A 19,089-nucleotide genomic window follows, 5' to 3' on the forward strand; every position below is an offset into this window, starting at 1 on the left:
GCATAAACCACATTTCCAAGCACCATGCTCATAGGGTAAGGCAGATATTGACCTTTCTCTCTGAGTTAACAGCTGATTAATCAGGACATCTATGCAGTGGTTGGAATTAGATGATTTTTGAGTTCCTTTCCACCCCAGGCTGTTCTGTGATTCTGTGATAAATGGTTTTCTTCTGGGTGAAGAGGAACAGGACAGTCCTGGATGTGCCCATTCATGTGTCCACATCACCCAGCAGGCCATGGTAAGAGACTGCTTTGGAAAACTAGAACAAGCACTGCCACCCCCAGGAGCCAAGCCAAGGACTTGGAAAAGTGTTTCATCCTCAGAAGATTCAGCTGTTGCACAGCATTCAAAATAACGAAGGGCCAGTGGAGTGTCCCTGCCCATGGTGGGAGGTCAGAGATGGTTTTTAAGGTCCTTTCCAACCCAGACCGTTCTGTGAGTCTGTATTTGCACACCCTAAGCTTCCAGAAAAGGAACTGAATTCCTCATTGAGCACTCACTGAAGGATTATCAAGAACCCCAAGAGATTTGTCTGTCGTGGTGTGGTTGGGCCCAGCTGGATGCCCAGTGCCTCACCAAAGCCCTTCCATCAGCCCCTTCTTCAGCAGGACAGGGGGAGGAAAATGTAATTGAAGGCTTGTGGATTGGGATGGGGATAGGGAGAGATCACTCAGCAATCAACTTGCCCACTCACATGGACAAGACATATCTGACTTGGTGAATTTATACCAAATCTGAGTAGGTGTAATCTTAACACCTCTTCCTCCCGCCCCTCCTTTATCCCTGGGCTCAACTTTGCTTCCAAATTCTCTCCTTTGTTTCCCCACAATGGCATTTGTTTTCCCAAGTGTCCCTGTATTCTTACAGGAATTCTTCATTATTTTACAGCCAGACTGTTCTAGCTGTCAATACTGTTTGAAGAATTGGCTGATTGTTCCTAATTAACAAGCTCTGTTCCATTTGGGAACTCGTTGATGATGCCTTTGGTTGTCTTTAGTTGTTCCTGGTAGAGGGGAGTCATGGAAGTCAAATATCCCAGAGTATTGCCCATCATTAATGGACAGTAGGATGGAAAATGGGAACCCCAGGTTTGCCTGTGCCTTATACTTCTCAAGCTTTAGATAATGCACTGCAGCAATTTATTTGATTTTAATGACAGAGAGGAGGAAACACGTCATTTTTCAGTCATTTCACACATGCCATTAGCAACATAATTTGAAAAGATAATGATTTACAAACCACCTGCTGTCTGGCAGATGCTTAAATATTAGCACGTGCTTGGAATGTGGTATGGAAGATATCTGAGGGGTTTAATTGCCCACTAATGCAATAGCTTCTGTTCTGTGGAGGTTAATGAGGGAGAGTTGCTTTTGATGTGCATCTGCCAGGGATTCTGTTTGTTAGACAACCAGCAAGGATGATCTTCACAGGTTTAGTCACTTGCTTGCAACTGTTTCTATATTAGTTGCTTTCAAATGGCAAGAAATGGGGTAGATCATCAGGCTTGTAATAAAATGAGACTTTGGAAATCATTTTGAGGAGGAAGCTCATGTCCTGACCTAGGATGTCAAAACCAGTGATTGATACATTATCTGAAATGTACTGAGGATATCTGATCTGCTCAAGACTGAGTAGATAAAGTCGTGTGCATCAGAAGCCACTTCTTATGGAGGGCCCATGGCATCCCAAATCCTGTGCTAAATTCAAGGTTTCTCCTGAGTGACACTTCCAGCAGCTCAGGCTGACATCTTTCAGTGACTGGTGTTTATTTATGGGTGCACACAGTCCTTTAGTGTACTTAACAGCAAGGAGCTAAAGCAAATTGGCACCATTTTCCACTAAAATTCAAACCTTGATCAAAAGAAAACACTTGGATGGGAAAGAAAGCCTTTCATGTGAGTACCCCCAGGGAACTTTGAATCTTGGTCCAAATTCAGTCCTGAAACTGCATTTGCTTACTCCTATTCCCTTTTAGTGAAAAAGTAAGAAAATCCCCACCCCAAAACCCAGAAAATGGCTTCAACAAAAATCACAGTCACTGTGACAGCACTGGCATTCCTTAGGGGTTCTTGGATAAGTGCCTGATACAGAAGCAGCACCCAAACCATTGATTCCACACATGGACCCAAGTCAGGTGCAGATTAGGACCCCATAAGGTCAGTTTTTTATGGATATTGGCAGTGACTGTAAAATTTTTTAACAGTCTTGCAGACAACAGGGAAACAGAGTCACCACCAATGTATTTGTGAGGTTTGTGCTGGTAATATCAGAGTGGGAATTTGTTTTAGCCACTCCAAGGGATGTGATCTCAGGCACTAATCTGAGCCAATGGAAAAAGCTGGATGTTAGTTAAATGAGAAAATTATAACCTACTAGACCTGTGTGGTCAGAGAGGAGGAAGGAGCAGAGCTGGTGCTTTAACCAACCTGGGGATCTTTGCGCAGACAAATGTGGCCAGGCTAGAGATGCCAGAGCTGACTGGAGTCACAGCTTTGGCACAGAATTATCTTTTCCTGTCTCTCAATGCCCTGTACCAGATGAATCAGATAACTATTTTTTTTTAATTCCAATTTTTTATTCCAACTTGCAGTGATACAGTAGAGGAAATGACCACCCTTCTGGGTTTTCAAGGTTGCTGAAAATTCAGCATCATTTGAAAAATTGGATTTTAAATATTTTTGTATTTATCCAGCTTACATAAGAATTAGAAGCCCTGCTAAATCCATCTAGGTATAAATTTCAAACAATGGCTTGGAGAAGCATCTATAAAAATGGAAGCACTAACAGTCTCCAAATGTTCCCCTTGATGCACAAGTGTTTTACTGAATTGTGGAGCTGCTTCAGCTACAGCCTGATTCCTTCTCTTGCGACTCTCAACTCTCTCAGCCATAATTTTGAGTGATTAATGATTGAAATGTTATTTCCGTCACTGAGCCGTCCTCTGTCAGAATTCAAAACTAACTCGCTAATGGGCTGAAAACTGAAAAGTCTGTTCATTGTTTCTTTCTTCTTTAGAGAAGTGCTAAAATCTTGGCTATTTCTGTTCTCTACTACAAGGACAACATAAAGAAGGAGTGATAATGGAAACATTTGCCCCTGACAGATAATGCAGTGAGGAATAAACTGGCTTTGACAGCATTAACAGATTTCCAGTGCTGGGTTTGAAGGCATTAGCTGTGGAAAGGTTTGATAATGTTGTGGCTTTCAAATGATGGTCTCAGCAAAGTGCTTAACAGATTTGTCTACTGTTTCCCATCTGTAAATGACTACATAATTTACACTTTTAATGGGTGTTAGATTACCTGTCTGCCATTAGACTCTCAGGCTGCAGTGAATGAAAAACAGAAAACACCACTTTCCCAGGACATAAATGATGAGTTACCATCACTGGCACCCATGTATCAACCTCCATGTCACAGCACCATGGCTTTGGAAAATCCCAATAAAATGAATGGTTATACCCAGCCATTAATTATATTTAAGAATTTCTGTCTATTACCCACAGAGCAATGGCTGGGGAAAGGTTGTTTTATAGTTGTGGCAGGTTAAAATTATGTTTAATCAAAACAGTGATGTTGAACATTGATAACCTGGGGAGATAATGTCTGCCATAATAAAGGTGACCTTTAAAAAAAGGTTACTTCATTGAGGCTTCTTTTTTCCCTCTTGTCTGGCAATAAAGGAAGTAATAGAAAAATTTGGAGCACTTATTATGCCATTAGCAGCATTTAAAATCCTAAAATAAATACTGGAGTAGGTTGAGCACATACACATAAAACTTTTGAAAATATTTCAAGGTTTTGTAGACAGGTAGGAGTAAACAGGACTTGGTGACCTAACTTGTTATTATCTTTTTGATAAAATCACCTGAAAAAATCCTAAAAAATGAATGGCTACATAGTTAATAAACTCTGTAGTAGATAAGCTATAGCCTTTGAATATATTTCCATGTCTGAAAAGGTATAATAGAGTTTGGATAGAGAATTTTTTTATATAGCTTCAAAGTGACATGGAAATTAAAAGGAATATCATTCCTAGTGTGCAAATTTATTAGCAGGCTTTCTTTCTTTATTGGCATGCAATGAGGTCTCCTCCATCTGTGTGTCACACTGATCAAGCCTCTAAATTATGTGCATTGATGCATTTCTGGTACATCCCCCTCAGCTCCAAACCTTCGAAGCACTTGGGGAAATGGAGCCCAGCCTTGCTCTAAGCAGTTCTGAAACCTTTCCACTTTGTGGGCTAAAACTTGTGCCACACTTCCTCTCTCAGTCTGGCCAGTTTCTGGGACTTTAACCCCAACCCCCCAAATCTCTATTCCAGTCCCAGATTCAGGTGCTTTGGTTCTCCCTGGGGACACGTGGCCAGGGGCTGCCCTTCGGCCACCAGCACCAGGAGAGAGGGGTCAGCTGTTTTAAAGGACAGTTTTGGTATCTAAAACCGGCCTTGGTTTTTGATGGAAAATATTTGTTATTGTACTGGTGGCACCAGTATTTCTGTCACAGAATTTGTTGGTTCATTTGCTTAAACAAGGCTGGTAAATATGGGCTATTTCCTTAAGTACACCCTGTCAGCTGAATTTTTTTGTCTTTTGTCCATTTTCCCAGTACGGAATATGATCATTTCCCTGATTCCAAGCCGTTGCCTGGGCCTCTATTATCTAAAGGCCTTTTAGCCCAAATGAGATTTTCAGTTTCTAATCTAATTTTGAATGATGATTTAGCCCCTCATCAAACAGGCCTGTAGTTTGTGTCTAATTTACACCAGTATTTGAGGGTCTGATATAGTGCTTATTAAATCTATTGCCAGTGTGATATGAACAGACACTGCTGTAAATAAGAATTAAACCCTGTAACTCAGCCTGCTAAAATAATCTTATTTAATGAAGTTTCATTTCTATCAGGCATCCTATTTCCCATTGTGTATAATTAAACTCAAAAATAACTGCCCAGCAACAAAAATGTGTTAAAAACAAAGACAAGCTGCAGTCTTGAATTTATTAACAATCCACTATTTATTTGCAATGGTAATCTGCTATTTATATGTGAACAATAAAATTAAATTTAATTGTTCATCAAGGTATATTTTGTTATAGCGACTCCAGCTACAGCTTTTAGGACCTTATGACATAAATTCAACTATTCCCAAGTAGTTACATCCAAGATATGAGCTGTAAAATTAATTTGAATGTGGAAAAATAATTAATAGTAAGAAATTGATTGGCAGTCTCAGTGAAAATGTTGTCTTGTTTTCGTTACAAGGTTGGTACACATTGCTAGTATTCCATTTTCCCCTAAATTATATTTTTCTGTAATAACTCTAGATAATCTTTCAAGCCAAGTTTTTATGGCTGTCATTATTTCACAGAGGGAGGAAAGAAATACAACAGGGTTGTATTCCTTTTATTCCCCTACAGCCATCCCAAGGCTGAGAGAGGCACCAACTCCTCCCAAAGAGGGAGGGAGAGCCTGTTTTGAGCTGAAATCCTCTCCTTTAGGGTGTGAACCAAACCATCTTTAACTTAGGGCACAGCCTGAGCTTGGTATTGGAGAGAAGGGCTCATTTCAGGCAACGCTTCTGGTATGAATTCCAGAATTTCAAGATAAATCAGAGGCATTTCATCTGGGTTTGTAAACTTTTTGTAAACTTTCTTCTTTGCAACAAGTACTAGATTTTAGCTAGTATAATTCAGATTTCCTGGCAGTCTCTCACTCCTTCGAAGCCATTTTAAGGATCATGTAGCTGGGACAGTCAGTAATTACCCTGCTTTACCTCCAACTGAGTGAACCCTGGTGCACAAGGACTGACATCCATCTCCTTCAGGGTATTTATTGATCTAACTGGAGCAAACTTTTGAGCATCACTGGCTTTGCCTCTCTGGTTTGCCAAAGAAGCAGCAGCCCAGAAGTGCTGAGGTGCACCAACTCTCAGAAATTACATTGCTCAGGGAGAATAAATACTCCCTTTTCTGCTGTTACAGACTGTTGTTCTGAAAAACAGGTCAGGTTGCTGCTTGTTCATATAAATTTTTGTCTAAAAACTGAACCAGTCCTGCTCCAGTCATTGCACAGATATCTGCTCTGGTGCCTCTCTGTTGCTGTTGCCCTCTCACTCCTCCTCTGGCTTGCTCAAGGTATGTATGTCAAGCTTGACAGAGTCACGCCCTTGTGAAATTTTGTGATATGATCAATTGATTTAGTTTGTTAAAGTAATTCCTCATGTAAACATTTCTTTTGTGTTGTCCTTTGTTCCTGCTGCTGTACTGACTGTTAACACTGTGTTAGAATCGATTGTGGATGTGGAAGGTTTGTGGATCTTGCCACTCAGTTTGTTCTCTGCTGCACACACAGAGCTGGTGGCAAGAACTGATGATTCTTTACATGCCTCTTCATGAAACACAGGGAAAATGTGGGAAATTGCTGAGTTTCAAGAGCTGCAGGCTGCCAGAAGAGATTTCACCAGACAGAGCTGCTCTTTGGCCAAATAACGGTGCATTTTGCTCTCAGCAGCTCCTGCAACTATGTGTGCTTGTAATTCCCACTCTGCAGCTGCTGTCCTTCACAAAACTGTCTCACTTCCCACAGCAGTGTGTGGGTAATTCACCTTCCCTTCCACTGGTGCTCCCTATGGGTGCTGCTGAGCCCTGCCACTCCCTCTGCTGCCAGGGTTTCTCCCCCTCCCTGCAGTACTGCCATTTCTCCCGGTTGCCTCTGCCTGACAAAGCCAGAAATCACTCCTGGGCATGTCTCAGTTGTGGATAACTTGCCATGGAAATGAAATATCTGCAGCATTTTTACTGAGGTACCAACTCTCCCTACACCAGGTGCTGGCAAAGCATCCCTGAACATCTGATTCCCTTTGAAATCCAACAGCTGCTTTTCCATTAAACCTCACACTTGGCCTTCTCAGGGAGAAAAAGCAAACTCCAAAACAGCCTGTATTTTAGGTTGAATTCATTTTGTGATGAATTTTCTAAAGATTATGAGGGAATTCAAAAATCTATTGAACCAAGGCAAAAATAACCGAGTCTGACTGAAGGAAAAATACCAGCAGAAATTTCAGGGACATTTAAGAGCTTTCATACATCAAACTTCTTTCCAAATGTTCTTAGACACCTTGTCCTTTCCATGCAGGGCTGGAGAGTAGGCTCACTGCCTGCTGGAATGCTGTGAAGACTGAGGGAAGAGTGACCTGGGCTGATGTCAGACAGAGCAGATGGCCCTTGCTGGAGGCCCAGGGAACACGGATTTGAGCTGCCTGGGCAGGAAATGTAAAGATGAAGTGTCTTGGCTCAGAGTATTCAGGGTCTTGTGCCACGTCTGAGCTTCCCCAGAGTGCAGGGAAACCACTAAGGCAATATCAAATGCTTAAGGGATCCTGTCCCACACACCCAGGCAAACCTGCTGCTCATCACTGAATACACACCTTTACAAATAAAGGTAAAAATCCTGAGCAGAAAGCAGCACCAGCCTCCTGGACCTGGGACTTGGGACAAGGGCTGGAGCAACAGGACACAGGGAATGGCTTCAAACTGCCAGAGGGCAGGGTTAGATAGAATACTGGGGAGAAATCCTTCCCTGTGAGGGTGGGCAGGCCTTGGCACAGGGTGCCCAGAGAAGCTGTGGCTGCCCCTGGATCCCTGGCAGTGTCCAAGGCCAGGCTGGACAGGGCTTGGAGCAACCTGGGATAGTGGAAGGTGTCCCTGGCAGGGGGTGGGATGGGATGAGTTTCAAGCTCCCTTCCACCCAAACAATTCTGTGGTTCTAGGACTGCTTAAAAACATAAGACTTGGCCCCTGAAAGTGGCAGGATTTTTATATCAAAAAATCATATATTTCTTGTACCTGATTTTTGCAGACAACCCCCTTGTCTGCAAAAATCAGATGTTTGGTATGCACTTACCAGCTCCAAAGTGCTGATGAAACTTCTATGTGATTTAAAAAGAAATAAGAATGTAATTTTGCATTCTGAATTGTGCTGCTGGTGACAGCAGTCAAATGGCAGATTTTCAAGGGCAGGAGCAGGGATAATCATCTTGGTCAAATTACAGTTTTAATTTAAGAAAAACTTCTTTCCTTACTGAGAATATTACCATGCATATTTTCATTTTATTAGTTTATGTACACAACCACTAAGTTATTTGCATGTTATAGGATTTTATTTTGTACTTAGCAAATGAATGACATCCAAGCAATTTTAGATTTAATTTGATCAATATTTAATGAATTATAATTATCATTACAACTCTGAATTTTGCACTGCTGTATATTGCTGCATAATGTTTAATCAAGGAGAGAGAGAGACTAAAATATGACTGGAAAACAGCTATAAAGTCTATGTTAAAGAAATGTAGTGGGATTATTAACTAAATTACAGCGGTCTAATTTAATAATTTTCCTAGTTACAGCTTTAAGATTGAATTTCAAGAGCATTTCCCTAATTTATATTTTTAGATGCTTGCAATAAATATTTTTAAAAATACATACACAAAGACCAAAATTACTCTGTGGTATCAGAGTTTGAAATCTCTGCATGATTGGAAAAAATTCCCAGGAGCTGTACCTGGGAAAATGGGAATACCAGATAAAATGGATATCAGCTTATATGGACAGAACAGTCAAAAGATTTGGTATAAACCAAATCTTTTTAGATAAATGTTTTTTACATTGGTAAGGGCCAGGTATGTAAATATTGCAGGAATCAGCAAAACTATTTAATGTATCAAAAAATAGTAAAATATGTCAGAAAAATACACTAAAAATATAATAAAAAATTAATCTCTTTTTTCACAAGTTAAAGATTTCTTTTGCTCAGAAATGCAGGTTTAATGTTTAAATTTAGTAATTTAACATGATCCCTCAATTTGGGTAGTTAAATAAAGCTTGTGGACTCTGAAGCACCTTCTCTGATATGGCCAGTTTGATAGAATCCCAGAATGGTTTGGATTGGAAAGAGCCTTACAGCCCATCCAGTGCCACCCCTGCCATGGGCAGGGACACCTTCCACTATCCCAGGTTGCTCCAAGCCCCATCCAACCTGGCCTTGGACACTTCCACAGATCCAGGGGCAGCCACAGCTTCTCTGGGCACCCTGTGCCAGGGTTTCCCCACCCTCACTGGGAACAATTCCTTCCCAATATGCCATCTAAACCCTCTTAAATTAGAGTATCCACCATTATTTCTTCTTGTAATTTCCCAGTTTCAACTGCAGCTACAGGAACATATCAGTCATTTTGGAATTATATTCCAACAACTCATCTCTGGAGTTTTTCCTTTGCCTCCTGAACCCCCTGAGTGCTCTGGTGGTTCACTCTGCACTATAAAGGGACAAATGACGGCATTCTTAACTATGCTGGAAGGACAGACTTTTTCCCAATAAGCCCGCCATTTCCACATCAGAGGTCTTGATCCTAAATTTGGTGTTGCACATGCTACACGTGCAAGAGCCGTTGCATTTTTCTGTGGGCCCTCTAGACTGATTTTAGAAGGGAATTCTCTGCTGAGTGTGCAATTATCACACTTAAGAGACACCAAAAAATTATGTCTTTGGATTTTTTTTAATTTTCCACAATTTTAACTTTGAAATAGCTCTGGAATTTGTGACTGTAATAAAGAGTAAATACTTCTCAATTTTTTTTTTTTTTTTTGTAATTACAGTCTAGGTAAGCCCATCTGAAGTACTTGAGCCTGGTCATGGTGTAGATTTTCACTTGGATCCAATTCCAAACTCCAGACCCAAGGCAGGTCCCAAACTGAGGCTGAGTTTCACCCATTACAATGTTAAAGAGAATGTGCAAAAAAACCCCACATGTCATAATGATCCATATGAAAACCACATTATTCCATGGCCTTTGATCAAGATTTGGTGAGGCTCAGAGGTGAGATCTCTATAGAGACAGCTGAGAGAGAGATGTATAGAGTTCTATTTAGGATTTCTCTATGAAATGAAATCAAAGGAAATAAAGAATAATAAATATGCCTGGCAATCTATGTACTGTATGTGAAAATTATCCTGCTCCTGGGGTGGTTGGTTTTGGTTCAATGATTCAGGATTATTCTTTAGCAGCACATCCTCAGAAGAAAACCTGTAGTTTAATTTCTGTCTGTGCCTCTGCAATTTGCAGAGAAATGTTGTTACACAGAGAGTTTAATTTTTAAGATTTTTTTTTCCTTTATTTTCCCCTTATTGTTCTCACTCTCTACTCTCAGGCCCACAAGCTAAAAAACCACAAACAAACAACACAATTAGGGAAAGAACAGAAATACTCTTTAACAACTGTTCTTTCCCAAACAGGAGAATTTATCTAAGACCAGGTAAAATAAATTATAATATGTTTCTATTTCCACTTGAGAAAGGGTTTCTGCACTCCCAGTTTTTGCACTTGTTTGGAGCTCTCCATATTTGCAAAGAGATCCCTTGCTCTGCATCTCTTTGGAAGTGATTTTTCTCTTACTCTTTAAACACCTTCCCTTACACACTCTTTTTTTTATTATTAACTCTTATATTAAAGGCTTTCATGAAATAACATTTTTCAACTTCATATAATTAATAATTTAATTTAAAATACTGGTTGTTACTGAGCTACAACATAACTTGTGCATTGATTTTCCTTTCAAAACTACTTAAAACTTAAATCCCTGGAATTAGAGACACAATGTTGTTATCAAAGTTCTTAAGCAGAATAATAAGGAGATACCAATAACCATCTTGTCAACAAAGCAGAAAGAATTTTCTTTTGCAGCAATTTCACATCTACGTAAAACCACTTTGGATTAAATGTTGACTGATTCACAAGTAAAATTTGCTCACTGGGATTGTTGAAAACAAAGCTCTTCATGGAAACTCATAAGCAAAGTGCACAGAGCAAAGCACACTAAAAATCAGCTATGGCACTACTGTAGGAGTCCCGAGTTCAGTGAAAAATTGTCCAGCCTGCATTGTCCAGACTGGAAAAAATATATAGGCACTTAGTCTGTGTTTTCACATCTTGAAACCCCAGAAGGAATTTGAAATTCTTCAAGATTTTTGCCCTCCCTGTCTAAAACAGATTATTTTCAGCAAATGGATCATATTAGAACCGGTGCCTTAGAAATTAAAGGTTTTATTGGTGCTTTATGAGCTGGCTCCCTCACTCCACAATTGCTCTTCATTATCCCTCAACTCCAGCTGTACTGTGCTCCCATAAAACCAACTGCATGCTCCCACTATGAGAAATGCCCTGGAAATAGCACTTGAGGCTCTCTGCAATGCCTCCCATAAATGATCTGGAGTCACTGCAAAAGAGCTTGAGAGGGTTGTTCCCCCCTCAGCTCCTCACACAGCACAAGATTAAGAGAGGGGAGTTTTTGCTCCCAGCACTGCTCCAAGCACAGCAGGTTTGCCACTGCTTCTCCAGGGGGGATGTGGAACGCAGCCCTGAGGAGGGAATAAATAGTGGCCAGGAAAGAGCAGTGTAACACATGTGGGGAAATAATGCCAGGGCTAAAAATAAGTGTGAATAGGGGTTCTCTGTGAATTCTGTGGAATTCTGCTTGTGCTCGGAGCAATGATATAGAAGGTGTCAAATACAGCTGAGTGTTGGGGTGGGTGTGGGGCATTGGTTGATCCTCACTCTGTGACTGTGACACACTGCTGAAATTTCTGAGGGGATCAAACTCCCTCCCTACCAAAAAAAAAAAAAAAAAAAAAAAAAAAAAACCAAAAACCCAAACCATCTTTTATTGCTTTAAAAATTTGTTTCTCATTCCAGCTTTCCATAGAAAACTCTTTCAAAGCCCAGAACAAAACAGGTGGATAGCTGAAGATTGGAAATCATAGAGTGGTTTGGGCTGGAAGTGCCTTAAAACCCATCCAGTGCCACCCCTGCCATGGGCAGGGACACCTTCCACTGCCCCAGGTTGCTCCAAGCCCCATCCAACCTGGCTGTGGACAATTCCAGGGGCAGCCACGGCTTCTCTGGGCACCCTGTGCCAGGGCCTGGCTCACATCACAGGGAACAATTCCTTCCTAATATCTGACCTAAATGACCCCTCTTTCAATTTGAGCCCATTGCTCCTTGTCCTGTCGTTAGAGTTCCTGATGACATTTTGTGGACAACTAAAAGCTCAGTGTAGATTTCCTATACCTGCAAAAAGCCTTATTGAGCTACCAAAATTCCCTGTGCAGGAACCCCAAGAACCATTTTATATTCTTTACCCAACTGGTGAAAAAGCAGCAGGGAGTAGGTGGTTATTTGGTAGTTATTTGGGTGTTCAGTGGAATTATGGAATCATTAAGGTAGGAGAAGACTTTAAGATCATCAAATCCAAATCTTGATCCTAGAACCACCCTCTTGTATTTGTGGGGTTCCCAGATGAAGGAAGGAAATTATGAATCTGACTCCATGTTCTTAGAAGGCTAATTTATTATTTTATGATACTATATTATATTAAAGAATACTAAACCAAGCTATACTAAAGAATACAGAAAGGATACAGACAGAAGGCTAAAAGATACAAAAGAAAAACTCGTGACTCTCTCCAGAGCCCCAGCACAGCTTGATCCTGATTGGCCAAAGAGTCAAAACAATTCACAGCAGAAACCAATGAAACAACCACCTGTGGGTAAACAATCTCCAACCACATTCCAAAGCAGCAAAACAGAGGAGAAGCAAATGAGATAATACTGTTTTCCTTTTTCTCTGAGGCTTCTCAGCTTCCCAGGAGAGAAATCCTGGTAAAGGGATTTTTCCAGAAAATATGACGGTGACACACCCCGACATTCACCATTATACCAACTCCCCAAGGACATCAAATCTGTCCCCATTCCCTACAGACTGAGTTCAGTTTAATTTTGGAGGCTGGATAAGGAATCAAATCAAGTCATGATCATCCCGTGCAGGTTTCCCCTTTGCCCCACCACCTTTCCACTTGGGATATTTCCACACCTAAAGACCACAAAAGAAATTAATGTCTTGATGGCTCCACTGTATAAAAGAGCAAGAATTTGACTTTGTATCATCCTTTTGTTTAAAAAGAAATCCAGTCCAGGAAGCAGGGCAGCACAAAGGACACACTGTCTCACTTCCCCTAGAATTTACATGGAATATTAACTAATGAAGAATTTTGATAATTTATGTTCATGACAAAGGTTGTAACAAGAACAAGAAATGGGGAAAACTAATTCTTCATATGGGAAACTGTAAAATTATAATTCACTGTAATCGCTGCCTTAGATTTTAATTTTCTGGTTCCCTTGGGCTCCACAGTAGGAGAAACTGAAGGACCTCACAGAAGAATTAAAAAGGGATTTATATCAGTGAAAAAATTGACTCATAAATAGTTATAGATTATATTGCAAGTTCTCATCAGACTGGTTAAAACCGAAGCAGAGAGCCTAATTTAGCTTGTCAGGGGTTTTTAATAATGATCCTTTCAATTAAAAATCCAGTAAATACATAATGGAAAACTTATATTGTTTTCAGTAAACAAAACTGTGGAGAGAGCTGATGGAAAAACAACATGCCAGGAAAAAATCTCTTCTTCCCTCCCATCTGCTTTCTCTCCAATTTTACTCAGATTTCAGCTAAAAAGCCCAAATAAAAAAAGCATCAGCACCCCACCATTATCCCAGAGAGTCAGGAAAATGCAGTTCTGCAGACAACAGGGACATGGGAATGTGTCCCTGCCAATATTCATCAGCTCCAGCACACAAAACTCAGATACCCCGCCTTTTGTTCTCAAAAGTGTAGGGTTTAGAGCTGGAAAGCTCTTGGAAGGAGACATCTCCTGTCAGGGCAGCATTTCTGTGCTCACACTGCACAGCTCTCACCAGCTCTGCAATCTGCAGGTGTGCAAGAAGGGAAGGGACTGAAAAGAACTCAGTCAGACAACACCCAGAGTGAGACAACAGCTTGGAAATGCTGTATTGCAAAACCTCAGCTTTGCCTTTCTCTTCCCCACAGCAAAAAAAACCCAAAAAAAATTTAAAAAAAAAAAAAAAAACACAACCCACAGCTATTACCCAAAAGCTGCTAGGGTTGTTCAAACCTCTCTCCCAAACACAGCCTGCAGTTTCCCAGTGGAATGAAGCACCACTCCCCTCAAGGAGCACTCCTGTCACTTGTTCCCTCTTGAAGATCATCTTGGCAGCATCCCAAGGAAATTCAAAGTAGACTCATCTTGCTGTGGGGCATTTCACAAGTGCTCTGCCATGAAATGCTGCTTTGGCCACATCTTAGGGAGCTTGGTTTCATCAGAAAGCAAAAGTAAAAATTAAAAATACAATAAGGAAGTGATAACTGAGAAAGGATACATTTCCATTTATTCTTATAGGGAACCAGATTCCTTGGCATTTTTAGCAAGAAATAATTTTATTTTTGTGGAAATTCATTCCATTTACCTGCTCTTTAGCAAAAGATGAGCTGAGGGATGGAACACCTCTCCTGTGAGGAAAGGCTGCGACAACTGGAATTGTTCAGCCTGGAGAAGAGAAGGGTCTGGTAAGACCTTATGAGAACTTCCAGTGCCTGAAGAGCTGGAGAGGGACTTGGGACAAGGGCTGGACTGACAGGATGGGGGGAATGGCTTCCCACTGACAGAGGGCAGGGTTAGATGGGATATTGGGAAAGAATTCTTCCTGGGAGGGTGGCAGGCCCTGGCACAGGGTGCCCAGAGAAGCCGTGGCTGCCCCTGGATCCCTGGAAGTGTCCAAGGCCAGGTTGGACAGGGCTTGGAACAACCTAGTGCAAGATGTTCTAGCCCATGGCAGAGGTGGAACACGACATTTAAGGCCCCTTCCCACCCAAACCATTTTGGGATTCTGAAGATAACTTGGCTATTTCCCTCCACTCAGATTTGAGCAGTCATGGAAACAAAAAAAAACCCAACTCTTGGGAACAGCAGGGGCCTCACAGCACAGGCTGGAGAAGACCTGGGCCATGTCAGACCTGGGCATTCCCAGTGCCATTGGGAACGGAGCAGCAGGAGAAGCGGGCAGGAAAAATGCATCCTTAAGGATACAGGAAGCCTTCCTCTGCTCCCTGTCCTTTTCATGACAGTCCATCCGAGTTTGTCCCTGGCTGGGGACTGACACCTCCTGCACTGCCTGGTGGAGACAAACCCAGTCAGGAACACTGGGGAAAATACAGGAAACTCTTATTTCTTGCAAAAAGAGAACAAGAATTTTTGGTGGGAAGGCAGATTTCTGGATAAAAATGTGGTTTTCTTTCTCATGCTTAAGCTACCTGGGAAAATAGGAAAAAGAGAATAACTTAGTTCTGTCTTTACTAAATTTTCTTTTGGTTTTGCCTGAGGTTCCTGATGGTGCCTCTGCTTTTCCTATGTCTTTGTAATAAACCAGGAGAATTTGCAATTTGTATTTTTTGTGTGTGGTGGATAAATCACACTTAGTGAGGTTTTACATGGCCTCACACAGGCGAACCCATATTTCTGTACCTTATTACACAGCACCTTAAATGCATAAAAAGCAAGTTTTTCCCAGATTTTTCCCAGGCATAGCCAGGCTAACCCAGAGGGGATTTGGGCACAGTAGTTCCCTGCAGCTTTCTCTGTCTCTCTCTAAGAAAACACAGAGCTCATCTCCCTTTTCCTACCAAAATCTGCAGCAAATCTCAATTTTCAGCCCGACAGTCCAGCTGAAAAATGTGTTTTCTACAACAATGTTGTGCTTAAATGATACCAAAAATCAATTGTAATTAAAATTGAAAAAAATCAAGGCACCAATAGAAAGCTAAAAAAGCAAATCTGCACATTTTTCCAGAATACTGAGATGTCTACCTCAAAGCACTGTCCCCAAATTGTCAGTTCTTTTCTTAAAAAATTGCCTACCCCCAGTGCACAGTCAGTGGGTGTTACCTGAGGAGCTGTAGGCAGTAATATTTAGTATTTTATTTTTTATTCCAGACAGGATGGTTTGCCTTCAGCTGTGGACTTCTACACCCTTCATCCTCAAGGCTAAATATCAACAAGAAAAAAAGAATGAAACTGATACACAGGACTTTATAAGAATGAGCCTGATTAGGCCATTATTTCTACAGCATCCAGATAGATTGGAATTATTTTCTGTAATACTTAAAAAAACAGCTATTTTTTCAAGTTTCAATTTGCACTGCTATAAAAACACTTTTTTTTTTTAAAGAAAGAAAACCCACCTTATAAGTATTTTCCTATTTCAAACAAATCCTTTTATCTAAGGGTGAGCCCAGGTTGTTACTTGAGATTGTTTGCATAAAATCTCATTAGCCTATTGATTCTCCTTCTAACACCTTAGGTAGTACTTCATTACCATGCAAATAGAGACAGGCTTTTTACATGTACCTTAATGCAGCACTGATTATTCTCCTTTCATAGCACCGCCAACAAAGCCCCGTAATGAAAGTCATCAATAATTGTTCAACAGGTGAAAGGGATTAGAATCAAAGAGACATTTTCTTATCAGCAAGAGCTTCCTTTTTCCCTCCAAAACACGAATTTGGCTGATTACCATTCTCAGGGATCAGTTTCATCTTTTCCTCCCATAGACAGGCACAGTGCACTGCAGGGTGAGATGTTTTGGAATTCGGAGGGAAATCCTGGACCCAAAGGAAGCAGTGGTGCTTCCAGTGCTGCCTTATTCCCCCCAATCCCAGCCCTGTCCTTCCAGATAGCTCCACTGATGGCTCTGAAGCACCACCTCAGCTTTTAATTTAAACACTTCTGTTGTGGAAAGTCCCTGCTTTAACGTGGCACACAGCTTGTGAGAAAGAACAGAACCAGAGTCATGGAATGGTTTGGGTTGGAAAAGACCTTGAAGATCACTCAGTGCCACCCCCTGCCATGGCAGGGACACCTTCCACTAGCCCAGGTTGCTCCAAGCTGGCCTTGGACACTTGCAGGGATGGGGCAGCCACAGCTTCTCTGGTCTGGATGATCTTTGAGGTCCCATTGAGCCCAAAGCACTCTGTGATTCTGGAAAGTCATTATTGGCAATACAGTGGCTACAAATCTACCTTAATTTTAACCCTAGGTGCCCTCCAGGATGTCAGCAGAGGATCTCTCTGGGCCTGCCCTTGGGACAGAATTGCAAGTGCAAAAACTCCAGCAGGGAATGTTTGTTGGCAAACAGCCTCTGCTGGGATAGAACCACAGAATCCCAGAACAACCTGAGCTGGAAGGGACCCACAGGATCATCCAGTCCAACCCCTGTCCCTGCCCAGACAGCCCAACAATCCCACCCTGTGCATCCCTGGGAGCGTTGTCCAAACTCTCCTGGAGATCTGGCAGCCTTGGGGCTGTGCCCATTCCCTGGGGAGCCTGAGCAGTGCCCAGCACCTTCTGCTTTGTTGGATTTTTTTTCCTCTCCTTTCTGCCTTCTGGCCTGCTCCTTACCAAAGTCTCTGCTGAGCTCTTTGTGAAGAGCACGGCTTCCTTTGGGCTACGCTTCCTGCAGGGACACCTTTGGCATCCCCACCTTTGGGGCAGCACAGGACAGCTCCAATCTCTGCTCCCTGGGACAGGGACAGGACCCAGGGAGTGCCTGGAGCTGGGCCAGGGCAGGGTCAGGCTGGAGATCAGGGAAAGGTTCTTCCCCAGAGGGTGCTGGCACTGCCCAGGCTCCCCAGGGAATGGGCACAGCCCCAAGGCTGCCAGAGCTCCAGGAGAGTTTGGACAACGCTCCCAGGGATACACAGGCTGGGATTGCTGGGGTGTCCTGAGCCAGAAATTGGACTCAGTGGTGCTTGAGAATCCCTTCCAGGACTGGAGGTCCTGTGATTCCATGAGCCAGGAGCAGAGGTGTGCACAGAAGAAATGTAGGGATTCAATAAAAATGTTGGAAGCAGCCTCCAGCGCTTTTTTCCTTAAGAAGCGCAAATGCAGGCACAGAGCAGCAGCAGCACTAGAAATGTGGCTGTGAGAGGCAGTAAAAGGCACAGCTGTTGGTGCAGAGTGCTAAGTGGGAAAAAAAAGAAAAGTAAAATTAAAAACACCTAAGATTTTAAGTGAAGGAAACACTTCCTACTAGTTTCTCCCAAAGTGAAGGGCAATGGGCTCTCCCTTGTAGGCAGACAGCACTTGGCTGTTAAATTTTCCTGCAAAAAAGAACCTGTAAGAAAGAAAACATCAAGTAACCAGCCAAATAAAGGAAAGGAAATTTGACTTTTATGTGCCTATAGTTTATAATGAATTGGGCCCAATTTCTGTAGCAATTGTGAGCTGAAAGCCAGAGCTTTGCTATAATTCAGTTTGATTACTATTGTTGACTTCCTTTTCAATAGTTTTCCTAAGAACCAATAGAAAAAAACCCCAAGAATCTATTATCAAAAAGTCCAGCAAGGAGGGGAGGAGGAGGAGGAGGAGGGAATACATGAAATAACAAAAATTTAGATGTTTTGAGCAGAACCTCCTATTAGAAGGAAAGGGTTTACTCCACAGGCAGATTTTATTCCATTGCCAAGAAATAACAAGCAAAGGAGCAAAAAAATAAATACGTCAGAAATTCTGTTGTCTTGTCAAAAGCAAAGCAGATTAATTGTGTAAATATAAATGTAATAGTAATGATATTATACAGCTCAAGCAAAGCCAGCTAATGAATCCCAAAAAGCCAATGCCTGTAAGAGCCTGCTTCAGTTATCAGCATTCCAGTCACAACTGCCACAATTTCCATTTGTGTTGTCAGAACACAGAAGTGGCTTAAAAGAAAAGGCAAAAACCCTAGAAATGCATGTATAATATTTACTAATCACTACTAATTCAGAAAGATTTAGGAATTTGTATGCCTTCAGCTGCCAAATATCATATGAAATGTTTTAATACTCTCCAAAACCCTTATTGCCCTTTCACTTGCAAATTTTAGACAGGATTACATTTTCTTGCTTGCTTTCTTTGCACAGAAAATGTGCTCTATGCAAGGAATCAGCATTATGTGATTAACACAGACAAGAAACAATCAATACAAATAAACAGTTTAAAATGGGCTAGAGGGAAAGGACACAGGGAATGGCTTCCCACTGCCCGAGGGCAGGGTTAGATGGAATATTGGGGAGAAATTCTTACCTGTGAGGGTGGGCAGGCCCTGGCACAGGGTGCCCATGGAAGCTGTGGCTGCCCCT

The 19,089-nt window shown here is 41.7% G+C and overlaps 1 long non-coding RNA gene across 1 annotated transcript; it reads right to left on the reverse strand.

Annotated features, from left to right (window-relative positions):
* Positions 1–13,975: 13,975 nt before the first annotated feature.
* Positions 13,976–16,536, reverse strand: LOC135304128 (uncharacterized). Its single transcript, XR_010365570.1, has 4 exons — positions 16,153–16,536; positions 15,857–15,955; positions 14,382–14,461; positions 13,976–14,224 (listed from the first exon to the last, which is right to left on the reverse strand). It is a non-coding gene; the product is annotated as an uncharacterized LOC135304128 (long non-coding RNA).
* Between the last annotated feature and the right edge of the window lie 2,553 nt (positions 16,537–19,089).

The sequence above is a fragment of the Passer domesticus genome, chromosome 7, assembly GCF_036417665.1.
Source record: "Passer domesticus isolate bPasDom1 chromosome 7, bPasDom1.hap1, whole genome shotgun sequence".
NCBI classification, from domain to species: domain Eukaryota; kingdom Metazoa; phylum Chordata; class Aves; order Passeriformes; family Passeridae; genus Passer; species Passer domesticus.